The sequence below is a fragment of the Diceros bicornis genome, chromosome X (genome assembly GCF_020826845.1).
Source record: "Diceros bicornis minor isolate mBicDic1 chromosome X, mDicBic1.mat.cur, whole genome shotgun sequence".
Taxonomy (NCBI): domain Eukaryota; kingdom Metazoa; phylum Chordata; class Mammalia; order Perissodactyla; family Rhinocerotidae; genus Diceros; species Diceros bicornis.
The window spans coordinates 132,010,213-132,032,130 of record NC_080781.1 but is presented as its reverse complement, the minus strand read 5'-3'; positions in this window follow the sequence as shown (position 1 = coordinate 132,032,130).

Below are 21,918 nucleotides of genomic sequence, written 5' to 3'. Positions count from 1 at the left end.
CTCAGGGCCAATCTTCCTCACCAAAAAATAAATAAATAAAAAATAACCATACCTGATTATGTCAGTAAGTGCCTATTATAACCCATAAACATCAAAGTGGGCTTATATATATATATATCTCAATTGGACCACATACAATTGATAAATTAACATGTATGTATGTATATACATAAAACATAGTCCCCTGGGGATTATAGTGGGGCTGGAATGATATAATGATAATAACCTTTACTGTGTAAATAGCTAGGAACCATAGGATTTTTGATAAATAAGGATAAACAAGGCTCACTTCAAAGTTAGAGAGCCTGAGAAAGAGGAATTAACTCGAAGCAAGGAACATCTGATACCTAGCCTAATGCTTTTTTAATGATTAATTCATTACTTATGTCTTTACTTCCAAAAACAATGCGAGTCATTTCACAACAAAAACATAGATTTAAAAAACTAATTTTAATACAATAAATATAAAAATCAAGAAATTATGTGAAAACAAAGGGAGGAATTTTCGTATACTTTCCCTATCCCCCGCTACACACCCACAGTTGTGTGTACATACACATATACACATGCACAACCAAATCCTGACAAAAGAAGATAAAAATATTCTACACACACATTACTTCTGAAGTTCCCCCAAAATGATAAATATCAGAGCTTTCATTTCATAAAAAATGTAAGCACACTTGTTATCAGGGTATAAGGTTTGCTTCTGAGCCCTAAACCTTCTAAGTTCCTTTAGAAAGAATTTGTCCTTTGGTCCTTTAAATATAATGGCCATTGAGCAGCAGAATAGTCTTTTTGCCCTCCAAAAGGCAGAAATATTCATGGTATGGTTGCTGTTTTACAGTGGTGCTTAAGCTGATGGCATAATCATAAATCGTGAATCTTTAAGGAAATTCAAAGACAGAGTGATATGATTAAGGTTTGTAACTTCTAGGATTATTAGAGATAACACCTGGAGACTGGAGAAGAGTGAATGACTAGCATATCTCTTGCAGTCTTGCTGTCTGCAGACCAGGAGAATGGATGCTTAGGAACTCGCTAGAAGTGCAGGATCTCAACCTCATCCCACACATATGGAAACAGTCATCATTTTATTCTATTGAGATATCAATTTATATACAATAAACTACACAAGTTTAAAATGTAAAATGTGATAAATATTGACATATCTATACACCCAGGAAACCATCACCACAATCAAGAAAGTAAACATATACATCACTCCAAAAAGTTTTCCTGTGCATTTTGCACTGTCTCCATCCTATACATAGATAGTTCATTCATTTTTTTCTTTTGCTGAGTAGTATTTCATTGTGCGTGTATACCACATTTAATGTATACAGTCACTCATCGATGGACATTTGGATTGTTTTCAGTTTTTGCCTGTTGCAAATGAAACTGCTATAAACATTTGTGAACAAGTCTTTGTGCAGATGTATGTTTTCATTTCTCTTGGATGTATACCTAGAGTGGAATCGCTGGGTTTATGTTTTTAAAGTCAGGTCCTTGAAGTGTAATTTACATATAGAATAAATGACATGCATTTAAATTTACCCTTTTAATATGTATAGTTTTCACAAATGTAAACAATCATGTAATCCTTACAACAGACAAAATATAAAATATTTTATTCAAACTGAAAAAGTTCCCAAGTGCCTCTTTCTAGTCAATCTTTTTTTCTCACTCCAAATCCCTGGAAACTACAGATCGGTCCTTTAGTCTTTTACTCTTTCCAGAATATCATATAATAGAGTCATACAGTATAAGCGTTTTGAATCTGGCTTCTTTCATTTAGCGTAATGCATTTGAGATTCATCTATGTTGAAGTACGCATCAGTAATTCATTTCTTGTTATTGCTGAGTAGCATTCCATCGTATGAATGCACCACAATTTGTTCATCCATTCACCACTTGATGGATATTTTAGCTGCTTCCAGTTTTTGGCGTCTATGAACAAAGCGACTAAATAGTCACCTACAGACATTCGTGTAGGCATACATTTTCATTTATCTTGGATAAATACTTTGGGGTCAGATTGTGGGTATCTTGTGCAAAGTGCATGTTTTGTAAAGTGGTTGTATTATTTTACATTACCACCATTTGAGTATGAAAGTTGAAGCTGCTTTACATCTTCATCAAAACTGCATGTCATCAATCTTTTTAATTTGAGTGTCCTAATATTCATATAGTGGTATCTCATTGTGGTTTTGCTTTGCATTTCACGGATGATTAATGATGTTCAGCATCTTTTCCAGTGCTTTTCCTTAGTATATCTTTTTTTCATTAATATGTCTTCTTATGTGAAGCGTTTGTTCAAATCTGTTGCCCATTTTTTATTGGATTGTTTTTCTTCTGATTATTGAATTGTAAAATTTCTTGATACATTCTGTATCGTAGTTCTTTGTTTGATATACATGTCTTGAATATTTTTTCTCAGTCTGTAGCTTGCCTTTACTTTCTTTGTGTTTAACAGTGTATTTCAGTGAAAAAAGGTTTAATTTTGATCAAGTCCAATTTATCAGATGTTTCTTTTTTGGTTTGTTCTTTTCGTGTCCTAGATAAGAAATCTCAGCCTATTCAAATTCAAAAGATTTTATTCTATGCTTTCTTCTAGAAATTTTGTAGTTTGTTTTACATTTAGGTCTGTGATTCATTTCAAGTTAACTTTCGGGTATGGTGTGATAGAGGATTGAAGCTGTTTTTTCCCTTACATTCATGTGGTTGTCTGATCATCGTTTGTTTTAAAGACTTTCCTATCCGTAATTGCCTTGGCACCTTTGTAAAAAATTAACTGGCCATATATATATATGAGTCTATTTCTAGATTGTCTACTCTACTCTGTTTATGTATATCTTTTATTTTGCAAATGTCAAACTCGCTTGCTTTCCATAGTTTTATGTCTTAATTAGTAGAGGGAATTCCCAACTGAGTCCTTTTCTTTTTTTTTTTTTGTGAGGAGGATCAGCCCTGAGCTAACATCCATGCTAATCCTCCTCTTTTTGCTGAGGAAGACCAGCTCTGAGCTAACATCTATTGCCAATCCTCCTCTTTTTTTTCCCCCCAAAGCCCCAGTAGATACTTGTATGTCATAGTTGTACATCCTTCTAGTTGCTGTATGTGGGATGCGGCTTCAGCATGGCCAGAAAAGAGGTGCGCCGGTGCGCGCCCGGGGTTCCCAACCCGGGCTGCCAGTAGTGGAGCACGCGCACTTAACCGCTAAGCCACGGGGCCGGGCCTGGGTCCTTTCCCTGGGTCCTTTTTTAAAAATAGTCCTTTAGCTCTTCTAGGTCATTCACATTTCCATATAAATTTTAGCATCAACTTGTCAATTTCTACAAAAAAGAAATAAATAAAAGACTTCTAGAATTTTGACTGGGGTTGCATTGAATCTACAGATAAACTTGGGGAGAATTGACATCTTAACAATGTTGAGCCCTCTGATTTATGAACAAGGTACATCTCCCCAATTATTTAGGAGTTCTGTAATTTCTTCAGCAATGTTTTAATTTTCATTATACAGTTTGTGGACCTATTTTATTAGAGTAATTCCTAAGTATTTTATTGTTTGGTGCTATTGTAAATTATTTTTTAGAAACTTTATTTTCCAAATATTTGCTGCTGGTATATACAAATACAAATGATTTGTTTATATTAATTTTGTATCCTGTAATCTTGACAAGTTCACTCATTAATTTATTAATTCTAACAGTTGAAACTATAGTATTTGGGGAATTTTCTATATTAACAATCATATCATCTGCAGTAGGGCCTAGTTCACTTTTTCCTTTCTGATTTTCATGACTTTTTCTTTTTCTTGTCTATGAATTCAAGTAGCAAAAGTGGACATCGTTACCTCGATCTCAAATTTATGGAGAAATCATTTAGTTTTTCTTTATTAATTTTGATGTTAGATATTAGCTGTAGGTTTTTCATAGATGTCCTTTATTGAATTAAGTCCCCACTATTCTTATGTTGCTGAGCATTTTTTTAATCGTGAATGTGTACATCTATTAACAAGATCATATTGTTCTCCTTTATTCTGTTAATATGTAAATAATTTACATTTATTAATTCTGAATGTTAAACTCACCTTGCATTACTGGGATAAACCATATTTAGTCATGTTGTATTGCATGTTTATATATTGGATTTTATTTGCACGTATGTTCATGATGGTCATTGGTTTGTTAAAGACACTGTCTTTGTCTGGTTTTGGCGACAGGTTTCTGCTGGCTTAACAAAATGTTTTGGTTTTCATCCTCCTTTATTTTCTGGAAATATTTGTGTAAGATTTCTTTCTTGAATGTTTTGTAGAATTCATAAGTGAAACTATCTGGGCCTGGAATTTTCATTCTGTGAAGCTTTTGATAATAAATTATATTTCTTTACCAGATATATTCAGATTTTCTATTCTTTTAAAAATTATTTTATTGAGGTCATATTGGCTTATAACATCGTGTATATTTCAGGTGTACATTATTATATTTGAGTTTCTGTATACACTGCATTGTGCTCACCACCAACAGTCTAATTTTTATCCATCACCATACATACATGCCCCTTTACCCCTTTCAGCTTCCCCCACCCTCTTCCCTTCTGGTAACCACCAATCAGATTTTCTATACTTAAGTCATTTTTTGAATTTTGCATATTTCAAATAATTTGTACATTCACCAACACTTTCATTTTCTGGAATAAAATTGTTTATAATATTATCTTGTTTTAGTTTTGATCTCTTAAGATCTGTAGTGATAACCCTCCTTTTATTTCTGATACTGATGATTTATGTTCTTTCTCTTTATTTCTTGATCAGTCTAGATATGGAGTTTGTCAATTTTGTTGATCTTTTTTAAAGTACCAGCTTTTGGTTTTATTAATTTTCTCCATTGTTTGTCAATTCTCTATTTTGCTAATTTATGCTCCTTATTATTTCTTTCTTCCTACTTGTTTTTTGTTTGCTTTCCCATTTTTTTACTAGTTTCTTAATGTAGAACATTTTTTCATTGATTTTAGATATTTCTTCTTTTCCAATGTAAGCGTTTAAGCTTCTAAGTACCCCCTCTAAGTGCTACTTTAGCCGTATTCCAAAAAGTTGATGTGTGTTATTTTTGTTATCATTCAATTAAAAACATTTTCTTTTTGTGTGTGTGTGATTTCTTGCTTGACTCATGAATTATTTAGATATATATTGTTTAATTTAGAAATATTTGGGTTTTCCTAGATTTTTTTGATTGCTAACTTAATTCCATTGTCATAGAATACACTCTCTAATGTGTTGATCGTTTTAAATTTATTGATATTTACTTTACGGCCAGCGTATGGTCCCTCTTGGTGAATGTACAATGTGAATACTAAAGAATGTGCATTCTGCATGTGTTAGGCATAATATTATATACATAGCAATTAGGTTACATGGTTGAAAATGTTAAATCTTATATTCATTTACTAACTTTTTGTGTGATTTTTCTATCAATTATTGGGAGAATGAAGTTGAAATCTCTTACTATGACTCTGGTAATATTTATTTCTTCCTTTAATTCTGTCAATTTTTGCTTCAGCTATTTTGAGAATAATTTTATTACATACTTACAACAATAACTGTTAGCTCTTCCTAATGAATTTTCCCATTTATCATTATGAAAAGTTCCAATTTATCTCTGGTCACACTCCGTCATAAAGCCTATTTTACTCTTGATAATAATATAGTCACTCTAGACTTTTGATGCTTACTGTTTGCATGGTATATGTTTTTCTACTCATTTACTTTCAACCTACCCATATCTCCATATTTAAAGTGTATCTCTTATAGGCAGAATATAGTTGTTTCTTACTTTTACATCAAACAATCTCTACCTTTTAATTGGAACATTTTTTAAGTGTCATTTAATTAATTATTTATGTATTTGGATTTAAAACTACCATTTTATTATTTTTTTATGTGTGTCATCTCTCTATATTTTTCCTCTTTTCGTTCTTTCCTCTCAAACATCAGAAGATTTAAATAATTTAGCATTCAATTTTATTTCATCTCTTATTTTGTGGTTATATTTCTTTATATTTTTAACTAGTTGCTCTAGGAATTACCATATATATTCCTAATCTTTCACAGTTTGAGTTTAATATTGTAGAACTTCACATAAAATATATAACGTTTCTACTGATATTACTCTTTACCCCTCTTTCTTGCTATCTTTTCTGTCATAGCTGTCATATATATTACATAGATGGAAACCTCATGAGACAATGTTATTATTTTTAAAGAATTTTAATGAATTTAAGATAAAAAACAATATTTTACATTTACCTAGACATTTACCATTCCTCATAATCTTCATTCATTCTTGATTTTCCATATTTTACTCAAGTATCATTTTTCTTCAGCCAGAAGAATTTCCTTTAACATTTCATGTAGTACAGGTTTGCTAACAACATCTTTTTTTAGTTTTCCTTTATGTGATTTTTAAGAATTTTTATTCCTGCAGAATATTTTCACTCAATATAGAATTCTGGATTGACAGTTTTTCTTTTTTCTTTCTTTCAGCACATTAAAAATATTGTTGTACTCTCTTCTGACTTCTGTTTCTGATGAGAAGTCCTCAGTCATTTGGATCATTGATTCCTGTACCTAAAGTATTGTTTTCCTGTATCTTCTTTCAAAATTTTCTATTTATCTTCTTATTTTAACAGTTCACTTATGATATGTCTAGGTATGGTATTATTTGAATTTATTGTGTTTGGGGTTTGCTGGTCATGATTCTATAAATTTGTTTTTCACTAAACTGGGGACTTTTTCAGCCATTATTTTTACAAACATTTTGAATGCCGCATTTTCTCTTTCTAATAGCTCTAGGAATCAAATTACATATATCATAGCCATATTGTCCCAGTCTATCCTCAGGGATAGCCCAGAGGTCCTCAGGTCCCCGAGGATCTGTTTTTTTTTTTTTTTAATCTCTTTGTTCCTCAGATTGGATAATATCTATTAATCTATCTTCAAGTGCTCTGGCCCTTTCCTCTGCCATCTCTGTTATTCTGTTATTAAACTCATCCAGTGAAATTTTTGTTTCAGATATTGCATTATTGTATTCTAAAATTTCCATTTGGTTCCTTTTTATACTTTTTCTTTCACTGCTGTTACTTCCTATTTGTCATTTTGAGTATTCTTTTTTTTCTACCTCATTGAACATAGTTCTAATAGCTACCTTAAAATCTTTGTCTGATAATTCTATCTTTGACATTTTGGATTCACTTCTGTTGCCTTTTTTTTCCCTTGCAAAAAGATTGCATTTTCCTGGTTATTATTACAATATGTTATTTTAGTTTTATCCTGGGCACTGTAAATGTTATGTTGCATAGACTCTGAGGATGGTTGATGCTTTTGGTGTTGGTGTCGGTTATCCAGTTAGATTCAAATTAAGCTCTACCTCATCTTCTGTGGGCTGTGATTCAAATGCCAGTTCAGTTCTTTAAGCCTTCCTTGTGCTGCTTTGAATCAGTCTTGCACATGTATCATTCATGGATTAGTCTGAGAAATGTGAATATTTATACATGGATTAGGAGTTCCCCTCTCATGTTCCAGAGATTTGGCATGGTTACCCAGGTTCCTCATTTTAGTTCCTCTAGACAGAAAAATAATAAGGTTTCTAGAAGAGTTTTAATTGCTTATGCTGTGCTACTCTGGTCTGTGGCCCATTCTCAGGAAAAAACTGAAAAAAAAAACTGACAAGGAAAACTCATAGTCTTGTCTGTTGTTCCTTCAAGTTTTGATTCCCCTCCATAATCTACTTTTTTCTCTTCATAATCCTCTGATAGTGTATTTTTATTATTTTTTTTTGTATTTTGTACAGTTTATAGTTATTATCAGTGGGAGTTTCTGGAAAGATTAAATTGTCATATCGAAACTAGAGTCTGTGTTTTAACAAGGTCTCTGGTGATTCTGAATATACATTGAAATTTGAGAAACACTTTGATTATATCAAAAATTCTTAACTTTGGTCTCACATAAAAATTACTTGAGGAGATTTTTTTAAATCCTAATTCTTAGGATGCACCCCAGATCAACTAAATCAAAATTTGTGGGTGAAAGTTCTAATTATTGGCATATTTTAAATATTCCCATGTGATTCCAATATATAGTCGAGTTTGAGAGGCACTGCCTTATAGGATCTTTACATATCAGTTACCTCAGGAGTTTTATGTGAAGGGGAGCAGAATTTGCCACCCCAAAATATGTTTATCCTTCTAGGTTCTTGGCTAAGACCCGTCTGTAATAAAAGACAGATTAACAGGAGGAAAACAAACAGAAGTTTAATAACATGTATACATTCTATATAAATGGGAGATACCCAGGAATACTGAGCAACTCCCCAAAATGACCCAAGCTACCACCTTAAATACTTTCTTCAGCTAAAGACAATAGATACATGGGATGCAGGGAGGCCTGTAATGGGAGGTGACCAGGACAAGCAGAGAAAACAACGGTGAGATTGTTATGCATATTTAAGTTGTTGCCCTCTCCATTGATAACAGTTTCTGGAGATTTAGAGTCATCCTTCTCTTCCTAGTACAGAGAGGGAGACACCCTTACAAAGGGAGATTTTCTTTATAACTGTAAATTCCCTTACAAAAGGGTAACTGCTACTCAGTTTTCAGAGCTTTTCTTGTGTCTGCTGTTTCTTAAGATAATGCTTATGCCAAAGAGGCATATTTTGGGGTGGCATATTCTGCTCCCCTTTGATAGTAAGGCTGATTATAGAGAGGGAAAATTGCATCATGCTTTTCCATGCCATAAATTTTACATATGCCTTTTGTAGGAATAAGCCTATGATTGTCTGTTGCTGCCTATGACTGGCTGGGGCAAGTCTACCTAACTCTAGAGCAAAGTATTAGGAAGCCCATTGTTGTCAAACATCTAAGCTGCATTCTTTAATGTTAGTATTATCAGTAATAAGGGGCTTCTTTGTTGTTCTTCTATTGACTCCTTGGTCTCTTTAAATTATTGTTTCAGTTATTGCACGTGGAAAGAAGGAGTGCTATACACTAGCACCCTAAAACACCAATTATTACTATTTTTCAAGGGTCTACTATATGCCAGATGTTGCTAAGTGATTAATGCATAGTTTTGTTCAGTCTTCATAACAATTCTACAGAGCGGTACCAACAATCGCTTTAATTTTACATTTGAAGAAATTGAGTTTATAGGAGTTAGGCTGTTTGTCCAAGGTCACACATCCATATAAGTGACGAACCTGGGGATAAAACCTAAATCTGTCTGGCTCTATTATATTATGCAGAACATGACTAGAGGTGAATGGCACAGTTGATCACAGGCAAAGATTCAGAAAAATGGGCAGGGCATAGAGTATACAGTAAATATTTCTATTTTGTTGGCACACAGAATCTGAAAAAGTAGTGATACTGGGCAAGGGCTTGATCTGCTCCCCAGAAGACAAAAGCCAATCTGTCAAGAGGCAAGGCAGTAGAGAGAGAAAACTTTATTAAGCAATGAGCTGGCTGATCAGAAGATGGCAGACTATTGTCCTAAAAGAAAAACATCTTAAAGGGGAACTTATTTTGAAATGACTTATATAAGGCAAATGGAGTTGGGGAGGGTGCTCAGGAGGTCAGGTATTGGATAACTGCAGACTCTTGGGCACCTCTCCATAGACAAATATTTCAGATCTGCTGAATGTGACATTCCTGAGGAAACTAAGAAAACATTAGTTATTTTCTTATCAGGGACAGAAGGAACAGTTTGGGTAGAGGACTTAAATTTTCCTAACAAGTCATTCTTTCTACCCGTTACTGATTAGCTTGCCTATGTGCAGTTCCAAGCCTTCCTCCAAAGCATACTGTGTGAATAAGATGGGGGTGGGATTTAGATATGGAGTCTCTCATGCTAACTCAATCTCAGTAGGCTGTGGACACATGGTTGAGTTCTCAGTGTAATGTACATACAATTGAACATAAAAGGCTAAAAGTACGAAAACAAAAGAAAAATAAAACAAAGTTGATTAGTGCATAGAAAGTTTTGAGTTAGAGTTACTGCTATTTGGTGGGGGATGTGGGATAGATGGATTACTGATCTCATGACATAGGGAATAATCATAGTGTAAATTGTTTCAGAATAGGGGCTGACTCTTCCATTTAGCTTTCAAATTGGAAGATGTTATCTTCTCTGATAAAGGAAAGGAAGGTCTATGAAACTTCTCTCACTGCAGCAATAGAAGGTGATTTATAGAAAGGCATATCTAGACAGTTAGAGGTAGCTTCATGAAATATTTTGCAGAATTGGAAGAAAATTTGTTTGTACTTTGGGATGATAGTGAGGAATTTCTCAATTTGAGATAAATTTTCCTCTGGGATTTGAACTAGATAAGTTTCATGTGATAGGAAGATGAAAAATGTTTTTTGTGGCTTAATCAGTGATAGTGACATATAAAAAGAAAATGATTTAAAAATATGATAAAATGCAAAGGAATTAATCCAGGACTAGCATGGAAACATTTCTATACTCATTTTGGCAAAGGATTTTGTCCACACTTAGGAATGGAGAGCTTGGTGTTGAAGAGCAAAAATCATACCTTACCTTGATACTGATCACCCTTCCTTATTCTCTTGACTGGGAGTGGATTCCATTCTTTTTAGCTAATCTTTGCTGTTGTCTTTACGATCACTCCAAAGGAAAACAAACAGCAGCAACAATAAAATTCAAATACAGCTCTAGGAGAGAAACCTGAATCAGATGGGTATAGTAATCAATTAGAAATACTGTCTTGCTACCAAGCATGGACAGACCAAGTGAGCTGAACCACATCAGATTGGTAACACAACAGGACTTCTTCATGACACCCTAGAGCAAAATGTCTTGTAAGGTTTTCAGCTTTACAGAGATAATCACTGTCATCATCATTATATTTTTGGAATAAAACAAGTATTTTTAAAGCATTATCTCATTTTATAAAGAAGATGGCTTATTCTTAAAGGTTTTAATCTGGTAAGTAACATGAACAATAATATAATTTATACAGAACGGTTTCAATCTGAATATGACTATTCTTGATTTTAATAAAGCTTCAGGTTATATACATTCTAAAAGTGGGTCAAGAAGAGACATTGTGCCCTTTTTAGAGGAATGTAAACTCATTTAATCCTTTTTTGCTATTACTTCAGTCACCGAATATAATAAATATAAAATATATCCAATTACAACACAATGGGATTAAATCCAGAAAGTTGCTACAGTGCAAGATTTAATGTATCAACCCTATTAACTTTCAATTTTCAAAAACATAATCCATATTACCTGAAAGGAATGTTAGCAGTACTAAATGGCAAAACATATTATGAGGACATTGCATTTTTATGAGTATATTATATTTATAAGATTCTATATTTTAAGTCCAATATTGAAAAAATCCTAATGATTTCATTTGTTAGAAAAAAAGCTGTATTTACTAAAATAATAACTATAAATGTTTGAATTAACATATGGAAATTCTGCTGAGAGGTTGAGACCTTACCATATTTCAAAAGTTTCTATTGACTTGATCAACAGAAAGGCCATCAGTTAATTTAGCAAGAGCCATTTCAGTAGTGAGTGGGCATAAACCAAACTGAGTGAGTTGTAGAATGAATGGAAAGTGAAGAAGAAGAGGTAGCCATTGTAAACGGATCTTGAAAAGTTGCCAATAAAGGAGAAGAGAGAGATAAGCTACTAGCTACAGAAATAAAGTTGACGAGAGAAATTTTCCTTGTTTTGTTTTGTTTTGTTTTATTCTTTCTTTTTAATGCATTAGAGACTAGAATACATTTCAATTTATATGGGAAGATGAAGTTCTATCACAATGTGTTTACCTGTTTATCACTTGATAAACATTTGTTTTTCTGCCTAGTTTCTGGTGACCATTAATAACTGTTATAAATATTTGTATATGTGACTTTGTATAGGAATAGAGCAAGTAAAAATGCCAGGGGCCGACCTGATGGCGTAGTGATTAAGTTCGCATGCTCCACTTTGGCAGCTCTAGGTTCGCAGGTTCAGATCCCAGGCGCGGACTTATGCACCGCTCATCAAGCCATGCTGTGGCAGGCGTCCCACATATAAAGTAGAGGAAGATGGGCACAGATGTTAGCTCAGGGCCAGTCTTCCTCAGCAAAAAGAGGAGGATTGGCAATGGATGTTAGCTCAGGACTAATCTTCTTCACCAAAAAAATAAAGAAATAAAAATAAAAATGCCAAAGCTTACTCTTCCTACCAATATTCCACACTGTTTTTTGAAAAAAATGCTCCCCAGATTGTTGCAAGCCTTTGGTTAATGTCCAGAGTTATTTAAAATTGACTTTGTCATATTTTTTGCCAGTGGTCTTATTGCTTTTCTGGAGGATTGGCCTTACAGAGTTGCAGCCTGTCATTAGTTTCCAGAGTTCTGAAATTGTTTTTATTCTGCTATTTTTGCTGACATTCTAGCCTTTACTTCTTTAAATATCTGACCCTTACCTTTCTCCATCTACAATCACACATATTTAAGACTTTTATGTATTTTCCTGTACATCTCTGAGGCACTGTTCATATTTTTACAGTATATTTTCTATCTATGATTTAGATGAACTAGTTTCTATTGTCATATCTTTAGGTTCAGTTACTTTTTTTTCCTGCAGTGTCTTATCTGTTGTTAAATTCATGCAGTAAATTTTTCATTTCAAATATTATATTTTGAGGCTCTAGAAGTTCAATTTTATTTATTTTAATATCTTCTATTTCTTTACTCATTATGTTTATGCCTTCCTTAAAATACTTGTACATTGTTCTCATAGCTGTTTTACTCTATTTTTCTGCTGTTTTCATCATCTCTCTCATAGCTGGGTCTGTCTCTATTGAGTAATTTTCCCCCCAGTCATGAGTATATCTTTCTGCTTCTTAGCAAGTCTAAGAAGTTTTTATTGTATACTAAACATTGTCTTTTACATTGTTGAGTGTCTTGATTCTGATGTCTTCTAAGAGAGTGTTGATGTGTATTTATTTATTTTTTGGCGGTGATTTAGGTTACTTGTAGACCTGCTTGATCTTTCAGATGCTGGTGTTTAGGCTTTCTTCCACCATATTTATAGTAAACTTTACTGTAAGGCTATTTTAATCCTACTCCTAAAGCATAATCCTTCTAGAGTCTCTACTTAATGCTCTGGGTATTAAACATAGTCTCTCCATTCTGGCTGGTTAGAACTCAGAAGACTCCGGGTCCTATGTAAACTCTAGGAATTGTTAAGCTGATCAGTCTCCAGGATATGTTATTTGTCCTCTTGGAGTTTTATGCTATACATGCATAGCTTAATATTCAGCTGAAAACTCAAGGGATCTCTATGCAGAAATCTGCAGTTTTTATTCTGCATATCTCCTGCCTCTCTAATTATCTGCTCTGTTATTTCTAGATGCTTGTCCTTCCCAAACTCTGATCTTTGCTTCCTTAAATCAGCAAGTCCACTATTCTAGCTTTATGTCTCTATCCCTGTTCTGTGGTCCAGATGCCTCCAGGCATACAGCTGTAGTGGTCTTAGTGCTCAGTTCATTTATTTTCCTTATTTTGGTGATCACAGTCCTAAACTGTTGTCCACTGACTGGAAACAATTGTGTCATATATTTTGTCCAGTTTTCTAGTTTCACGGCAGGAAAGGAAGTCTAGTATCAGTTAATCTGTCATGGCAAGTAGAGAATAGAACCCTCTTTGTAATTGACTTGTTATTTTTTCCCCAATGCCGACACGTATCTTTCTTTATCCTTGAAATTCAATTACTTCTTCCAGATAGGTTCCCATGCTGAATGTTCTGTACCATTTTTTCCTGAGATACAGTATATCCTTTTTATCTGCATATTCAGGCCTTTCTTAGCCTTCATGTGTCTTGCTTCTTTCTTCAGGAACACCGGTTCTGTGTGAGTTGGAAATCTTTTGTCTGCTTTTCAGGTATTGTTTTTAATATTTTTAAATCTCTTTTACCTTTTTCTTTTATTTAGTGTAATTTATTCATGCTTTCCATTAAGCCCCGCTATATTTTTGGTAATGTTTATGCATAATTATGTTGTTTCTAATATGACCCTATATCTATACTGTTTAGATATTTCTTTTCTACTTATTTTCTGAGTTCTACTGGCTTTTCATCTCCATCATCATATAAGTTTTGAACCTCTATATTCTTACTGGAGTTCTTTGTTATGTCATCCAACTCATGCTATTTGTAATTTTTTTGAGATTGTGAAGAAATAATTATCTGAAACCATCTTCTGATTCCTTGGATAATATTTCCTGTGACATGTGCTATTCGCTGGACTTTTGTTTCAGTTTAATTCCTTCTGTTAATTAAAATTATTTTTTTTCAATTTCTTTGGATAATTTAATGTTTAAGTATTTCAGATTATTACTCTTCTTTCAATGGGGTCAGCCATATTTTAGGGGTGGCGGCAGAGATAATGATGTGGGGATGCCAATATCTTTGATATGGATTTATTACCTGAGCCAACTTCTCACCACAAATGTTTGGTTTTTCTCCCTAATTGCATGCCTTATTTCAAGTTACTGGCATTCAAGTGATGGTCATTTACAGCAAATCTCTTAATCTGTGGGCTCTTCTGTGTGCTGTAGTGATTATTGTTTACCTTCTGTCATTTATTCCATTTCACCTCTGGCAATCCCAGCTGGATATAAGGTTAGATCATAGATAAAAATTGTATCAGTATGTTTTCTTCTTTAAGTCCATATCCCATGCCATTCTGCAGTTCTGAATTGCCAATCTGAATTTCTGCAGAGGTATTCTTGTTTCTTAATTGTCTGCCCATCCTTCTAAATCTAATTACTCAAAAGGATTGTTGAATAGAACACTGAGGATAGCAATAATTATTTTGGAGGAACTCTGAATCCTTCTTGAGATGTAAAGAGGTATGTATTTTATGAATCTTCTCCCTTGTTTTGCTTCATATGTCATAGTGTTTTGTAGACATGTTTCAAAATTTGTGGACTGAGATCGTGGTCACACATACACACACACACACACACACACTCTCTCTCCTTTGTTCTTTCTATGCTATTGGTGGGTTTTGAGAAAGAAGAGTAGAACAGTAAAATAACATTGCTCTTTAGTTTTTTTTTTTTTTTTTTTTTTTTTTTGTGAGGAGATCAGCCCTATGCTAACATCCGCCAATCCTCCTCTTTTTTTGCTGAGGAAGACGGCCCTGGGCTAACATCTGTGCCCATCTTCCTCCACTTTATATGGGACGCCGCCACAGCATGGCTTGCCAAGCAGTGCGTCGGTGCGCACCTGGGATCCGAACCAGCGAACCCCGGGCCACCGCAGCGGAGCGCGCGCACTTAACCGCTTGCGCCACCGGGCCGGCCCCTGCTCTTTAGTTTTTAACTGGAGATTTTGTATTAGTTTTAGAAAAATTTGTAGTACAAAAAATAGCTTATTACTTAGGGAGGATAAATTGTTGCCTATTTTGTAGAAGAAATTGAATATACTTTTGTACTGTTCTACCACTAAAACAATAACCAAAAATTATTTATGTAGATGATTTTCAAGATGGCAAAATTTTCTTTCCCCCTAGGGCCTGGTTTGGGTAAAGGAAATTAATTAGGTGTCCCATAACACATTGCTGCTCATGTGGTCCTTGAACCAGAAGCATAGACTTCACTGGGGAGAGTGTAAAAAATATGTAATCTCAGACATACTGGATCAGGATTTGCATTTTAATGAAATACTTAGGTGATTCCTATTCACATTGAAGTGTCAGAAGCATTGGTATTACCAAAAGTGTTCTCAGATCTTAGAAAAAGTTTTGCACGTGATCTCAGGCCCAGTAGGGATCTGTGCCTCCACATTTCTTCCTTCTAATGCCATAATGTAAGGAACCGTGGCCGAAAACCAATAGTATGATGCTGACTTGCTGAAAAAGAAAAAACATCCTGATTCCTATAGTTTAGCAATTTCCTTGGTGTCAATACTCCCACCATGGCTGATTTCAAGCTAACAGCATGACGTCACTGAACGTGGAATTGGTAAGAGCAGTGAACAATCTGTTCCTGCATGTCTATGCAAGCTGGCTCCAGCACACCACTGATAAGAATCTATTTATTGCTATTGCTAATGTGTGAACACAAGCTCTTTTCCCAAGTTCCGTGATATTTGGGGGTTTTTTTGGATGTGCTTCTTTTCTAATGAGTACCTTGATAAAATGAAATATTAAGATAAAATTGAAGCTTAAAAAACTCTTCTTTATCTCTTATACTCTTAGCATATACTAGTTATAATATCTTATTATTTTGTTTTATAAACCAAAGTCTTCATATGTCTAGATTTTTGCATTAAGTACATAATATATAATATTTTGATCTTCAAAATAAACAATGTTTTTCCTTTTTTTCCAATGCATTTTATCCTTTTATTACTTTATATAACCATTTGAATACTCTTGTGGGACCGTGTGGGCATTTTACAAAGAAAATGGCTGACGTGGACAAAGTCACAAAACAAATACGGAGATAAAACAAATGAGAAACCATAACTCTTTTTTTTGCATCCTGTTCATGGTAGTAGTTTTGTGTCAAACAAATTTACGTTGAGAATGATAGAAGGGGTTTCTCAGAAACTGTAGTTCGCCCTCTATGGGTCTAAAATTTTGGGGCATTTTGAAAGAGATCAAATGGCAAGTAATGTTGTGCATTATTGGATCTGAGAAAGATTTAGATGACCAAGCTTATCACTGACTTCTTTGCCTTCCCTATTAGCCTAATTTGATCCATGAAGATCGGTTTGGTATTTTTCCCTTTCACAGTCATCTGCAACTTCATCTAATATGCAAATGATGAAAAAGACATTCAGAGAGGTTAAATAATGTGATTAAGTATATACAGATATTTTGTAAATTGCAGAACCAGGTTAATATTTAGTTCCACCTGAATCCCAAACCCTTGTTTTTCTTTATTGCATTACACTTTATGTGTCTATTGTTCTTTGTTCTTGTATTATATTGAGTATAAATTTTTTACTCCAGGAATTTTATAACATAACCATCCATATTCAGTCTTGAGGAAGTTGGTCAAATAGCAATCGTGTGCAATTAATGTTCAGAGATGTATCAATAAAACTGTTTCAATCTTTTTATTTGTAAGAAGTTCTCAGCTTCCTACAATTGTAAAAACATTTTAAATCAAGAATAGACAAATTCATAGAAAGAGAAAGTAGATTAGCGGTTACAAGGGGCTTAGTGGAGGGGGAAATGGAGAGTTATTGCTTAATAACTGTAGAGTTTCTATTTGGGGTGATGAAAAAGTTTTGAAAATAAATAGTAATGATGGTTGCATAACATTGTGAACATAATTAATACCACTGAATTCTACACTTAAAATTGTTAAAATGGCAAATTTTGTGTTATGTATATTTACCACAGTTTTTTTTCAACTATTAAAAACAGACACAAGTCCTCAAAAAAACCAAAAATTCACATGGTCGTCATGGCATCTGCATTTGTAGAGAATAATCTTCTTCGGAAATTCTCCAAATTACTTTTTAATATCCTAGAGATTCTAAGGAAAAATCTTTTACAAACACAGCTAATCCTGATAAGAATTTCTTTATTCGAATGGTATTTTTATAATTAAAGAACAATTATATTAATTTACCATGAAAATATTGACCATATAGGGAGCCTTTTGACTAACATCAATCAGTGTGTTCATTTTCCACCAAAGCCAAATTATTACCAGAATTTGGGGGTTGGTAAGATGATCATAATGAGAGAGTACTAATTATCAGGCATAGCCTTCAACTTGCACTTCTTTGTAGTTCTTCCCTGAGACCTTATACTGTACTTACAGAGACATTTTTACAATCCTCCATAGATGGTCCATATTTTCGATTGTATGTGGAATTTATTAGCTGGACTCCTAAATCTCAGATTTAAACACTATTATTTCAAAGAAGACTTTCATGATTCCCACAATCCAGGTTTGGCACTCCCCATTATTTTATGCCCCCAAAGTTTCCTATAACTCTTCATTACAGTAACTGACTGACTTATGCAGTATTATTGGTAATTATCTGTTTAATATGCATGTTTCCTGCAGGACTATGTGTTCCATAGGGATAAGGATGGAACTTCGTTCACTATTGTATTCCTCTAGTTTTCATTTTTACTGGTCATTATTCTCTTCATCCAGAAAAACAGCCTGTTTTTTCTCTTGGGGCTGCTTCATATTTAACCTTCTACTTTCACCTTGTCATTCATATTCAGCTCAACAATATTCACAGAGAGTTCTTTCCTGACCATTCCAATTAGATCCTCATCCAATTGACTACTACTGCACCCTCTATTTCCTTCGATTAACTTATTATAACATATTTCTATATTAATCTATTTGTGTATTTTTTATTGTCTCTCTTTCTCTCATGTCATTGTAAGCTCAATGACAGGACAGACCATATATGTTTTACTAGAATTTATAATACCAGGCCTAGGACTAAGCACACAGCTGCCACTCAATAAACGTGTACTGTCTGCCTAGCTGACTATCTACTTAGGATTCTTTTTAGAAAAAGATGTGGATATAAATATAAATAAAAGTGAATAACATCATATAAAAAATCTACATGGATAATGCTTGTATATATATTTTTCTTTTTCTGATGTAGCTGACTGATGTTTTGTAGACATAGGCTAATAATAGTTAATATTTCAGTTTAAAGAGAACTACAGTACATGGTTAAAAAAATGGTTCTCTATTGAGAAAATTTACTATGTACAGCTTCTTAAAATGGTACTTTAAAGAGTTGAATTATAGATCTCAACATCTTTCTGCATTTTCTAAAGGCTGAGAACTCCCTGAAGTTATTGGAGCAGTAAATGGATACTCCTCTACTAGTCAATGAATATTCTGGAGAGATGCCTATACATTAATTAATATTTTTGAATTCTTGTTGCTTTGAATGTTCAAATCCAATATATTTTGCTTGAAATATTGATATTTGATTATGTATCTCTTACAAAAAGTTTAATTCTGACCTTGAGGTTTTCTTGCTTAAATGATCCATCCAAAGTTCTAAGAAGTAAAGCATATTTTACTTAGGGTTTTTACTGTAAGTGGCAATACAATATACCAGCTAAATGGGATCTTCTGTCTCCATGGAGTAGAGATTACGTTTCAGGCAGCAATGACACAGCTGTGGTGGACTGAGCTCAGAGCTCGTTTTTCTAAGTCTTTGTCTTATGAATTTGGTCAGATAAAATGGTCTGAGTACATTGAAAATAAAAAATAGATAAATGCTTTTAGAAATTCATTTCCCTTTAAGAATTCCCTGGACTCTCTCAGAAATACATACCATCTTGGAATCCTTAAAAGTTTAAAATAATGTGAATGGGATCAGAGCAATTCTCTCTCAGGTGCCGACTGGCAATGGAAGAGGATAGAGTGCATTAAGATGTTAAAATATACCCAGCATAGTATTTAGAGCTTAAAGAGCTCACAGAGCTCATCTTGTCAAACTGATCAACATGTATAGAGAGGCAGGCACTTGGCTAATGTCACACAGTGAGTGAACAACAGAGCCAGGCCTTGAACCCAGTAAACCTGATCCCCACTATAGGTTCTCCCCACTATGTACTCACATATAAGGAAAGTCACCACTAGAGCTGTTCCATGTAGAAATGGTAGTAAGGGATGTGGGTCTGGGTAAAGCATTTAAGGTTAAATAGGATGCTTTTAGCAGACAGAATCAATAGCTTAAGTCCTATTGTCATTTTAATCTTGAATATGTTCTTTTCGTTTTTGTATATATTATTTGATGATTAATATGACCAAAAATTTTGATGAGAACAAAATGCACACTTTATCATATATTGAATTAGTATCATTATGAGTTTTAAAAGTTTTTTTTTTTAATTTCCACATGATAGATAATAGATTGCTCATGTTTCTACAGTCTTTTAGGTTTACAAAGTTGTTTTCATGTTCATTATCTCTATGAATTCTCTTAACAGGCCTGCCTGCAATGTAGATAATGTTTATTTCCTTTTAGAGATGATGAGCTTGAAATTCTATAAATTTGAGATTTGTAGATGTTACGTAGTTAGGCGATAACAGAGGCAGGATTCAAACTTTTGTCCTCAAACTTGAGCATACATCAGAATCCTCTGCAGTTCTTGTTAAAGCAGTCTTCTGCATCAGAGTTTCTGGTTCAGTAGATCTAGATGGAGGCCTAATAATTTGTATTTCTAACCAGTTCTCAAATGATACTGATATAGCTAGTCCAAAGACCCAACCACTGGTGTACTTAGGCCTAGACCCAATCTATCTGTGTTCTCGTGTGGTCTAATGGAATGGGGATGTTTCAAAAGCAAGTCCTTTGCCTAATTCCTTTCTCAGATTTATTAGTAAGTCCTGTTTATATTTAGCAAGTTGTTAAAGTAGTATCTTGTATGTTTAGTTTGCCCACATCAATGTTTTTAAATAGAAAAAAAATCAACATGTATGTATTAAGTCCATTGAAAGAAGTGTATATCATTTTGTTATGTTAAAGTAAGCCTCCTCAATGATTTTAAGTACATTTTATTTTATGGTTAGTTCTGTCTTTTCTGCTAATATTCCACTTATAATTCTATTGATGATTAAGTAGGTTGGTACTGTTATTTCCTGAATTTGCTCCCAAATACACTGCACACTAAAAAGGATGAAAATCTAATGTAAGTTGCTCCTAAGAACTATAGTGCTTCAGTGGGTGACTAATTACCACCTGGAAACTTTAACTTTGTCCTAAATTAGAAGCCTTGTGCTTGATAGGTTTATAAAATCATTAGGCATTGACTTTAAAATAGAAGGTTGATAAGTAAAAGTCTTATTTTTATTAGGGACTGGAAGATTAATTGGCACATATGTATGGTGATGGATGGCAACTAGACTTTTGGTGGTGGACACGATGCAGTCTATACAGAGGCCGAAATATAATGATGTACACCAGAAATTTACATAATGTAATAAACCAATGTGACCTCAATAAAATAAAAAAATTGAATTTTATTTATTTATTTAATTTATTTTTTTATAATTTTTATTTATTTATTTTTTCCTCCAAAGCCCCAGTAGATAGTTGTATGTCATAGCTGCACATCCTTCTAGTTGCTGTATGTGGGACGCGGCCTCAGCACGGCCGGAGAAGTGGTACGTCGGTGCGCGCCCGGGATCTGAACCTGGGCCGCCAGCAGCGGAGCACGCACACTTAACCGCTAAGCCATGGGGCCGGCCCAAAAATTGAATTTTAAAATATAACGTCTAAGCAATTTTGTAACCGTCAAATATGTTTTATAAGATTTTTACTTTTTCCACTTTTTAGTTGAAAGATATTTTCACACTTAACAGTCTGGACTGGTGTCAAGTTGCCAGATAAACTACAGGACACACAGTTAAATTTGAATTTCAGAGAAACAAAGGATAGGTATTTTTTTTTCGTGTAAGTATGTCCCAAATATTGAATGGAACATACTTACACTAAAAATAATTACTTGTTGTTCATTTGAAATTCAAATTTAATTGGGAGTCCTTTTCTTTTTCCTGCTAAATCTGACAACACTAGACTGATCACAAAGGTAGAGCATCACCTACATGTAGTTTTGTTTTGACTACTGAGTGAAACTATAGGGAGCATGTACAAGCACCCCCACTTCATTTTAGCGGGTAATGAAAAGTGAAATTCAGAATAGCGTGTTGTGTTAATATCACCTACTCATACCAAATTTTATTGGTATCCACCATTTTTGTATCATATATATGATACATATTATATATATTTTTTGTCAGTCATTTTGTGAGGATAGTATATTTAACTATGTGTTGAACTCATTGTGTCTTCATTGTGTTAAGATTTTCAAATATGGTCATG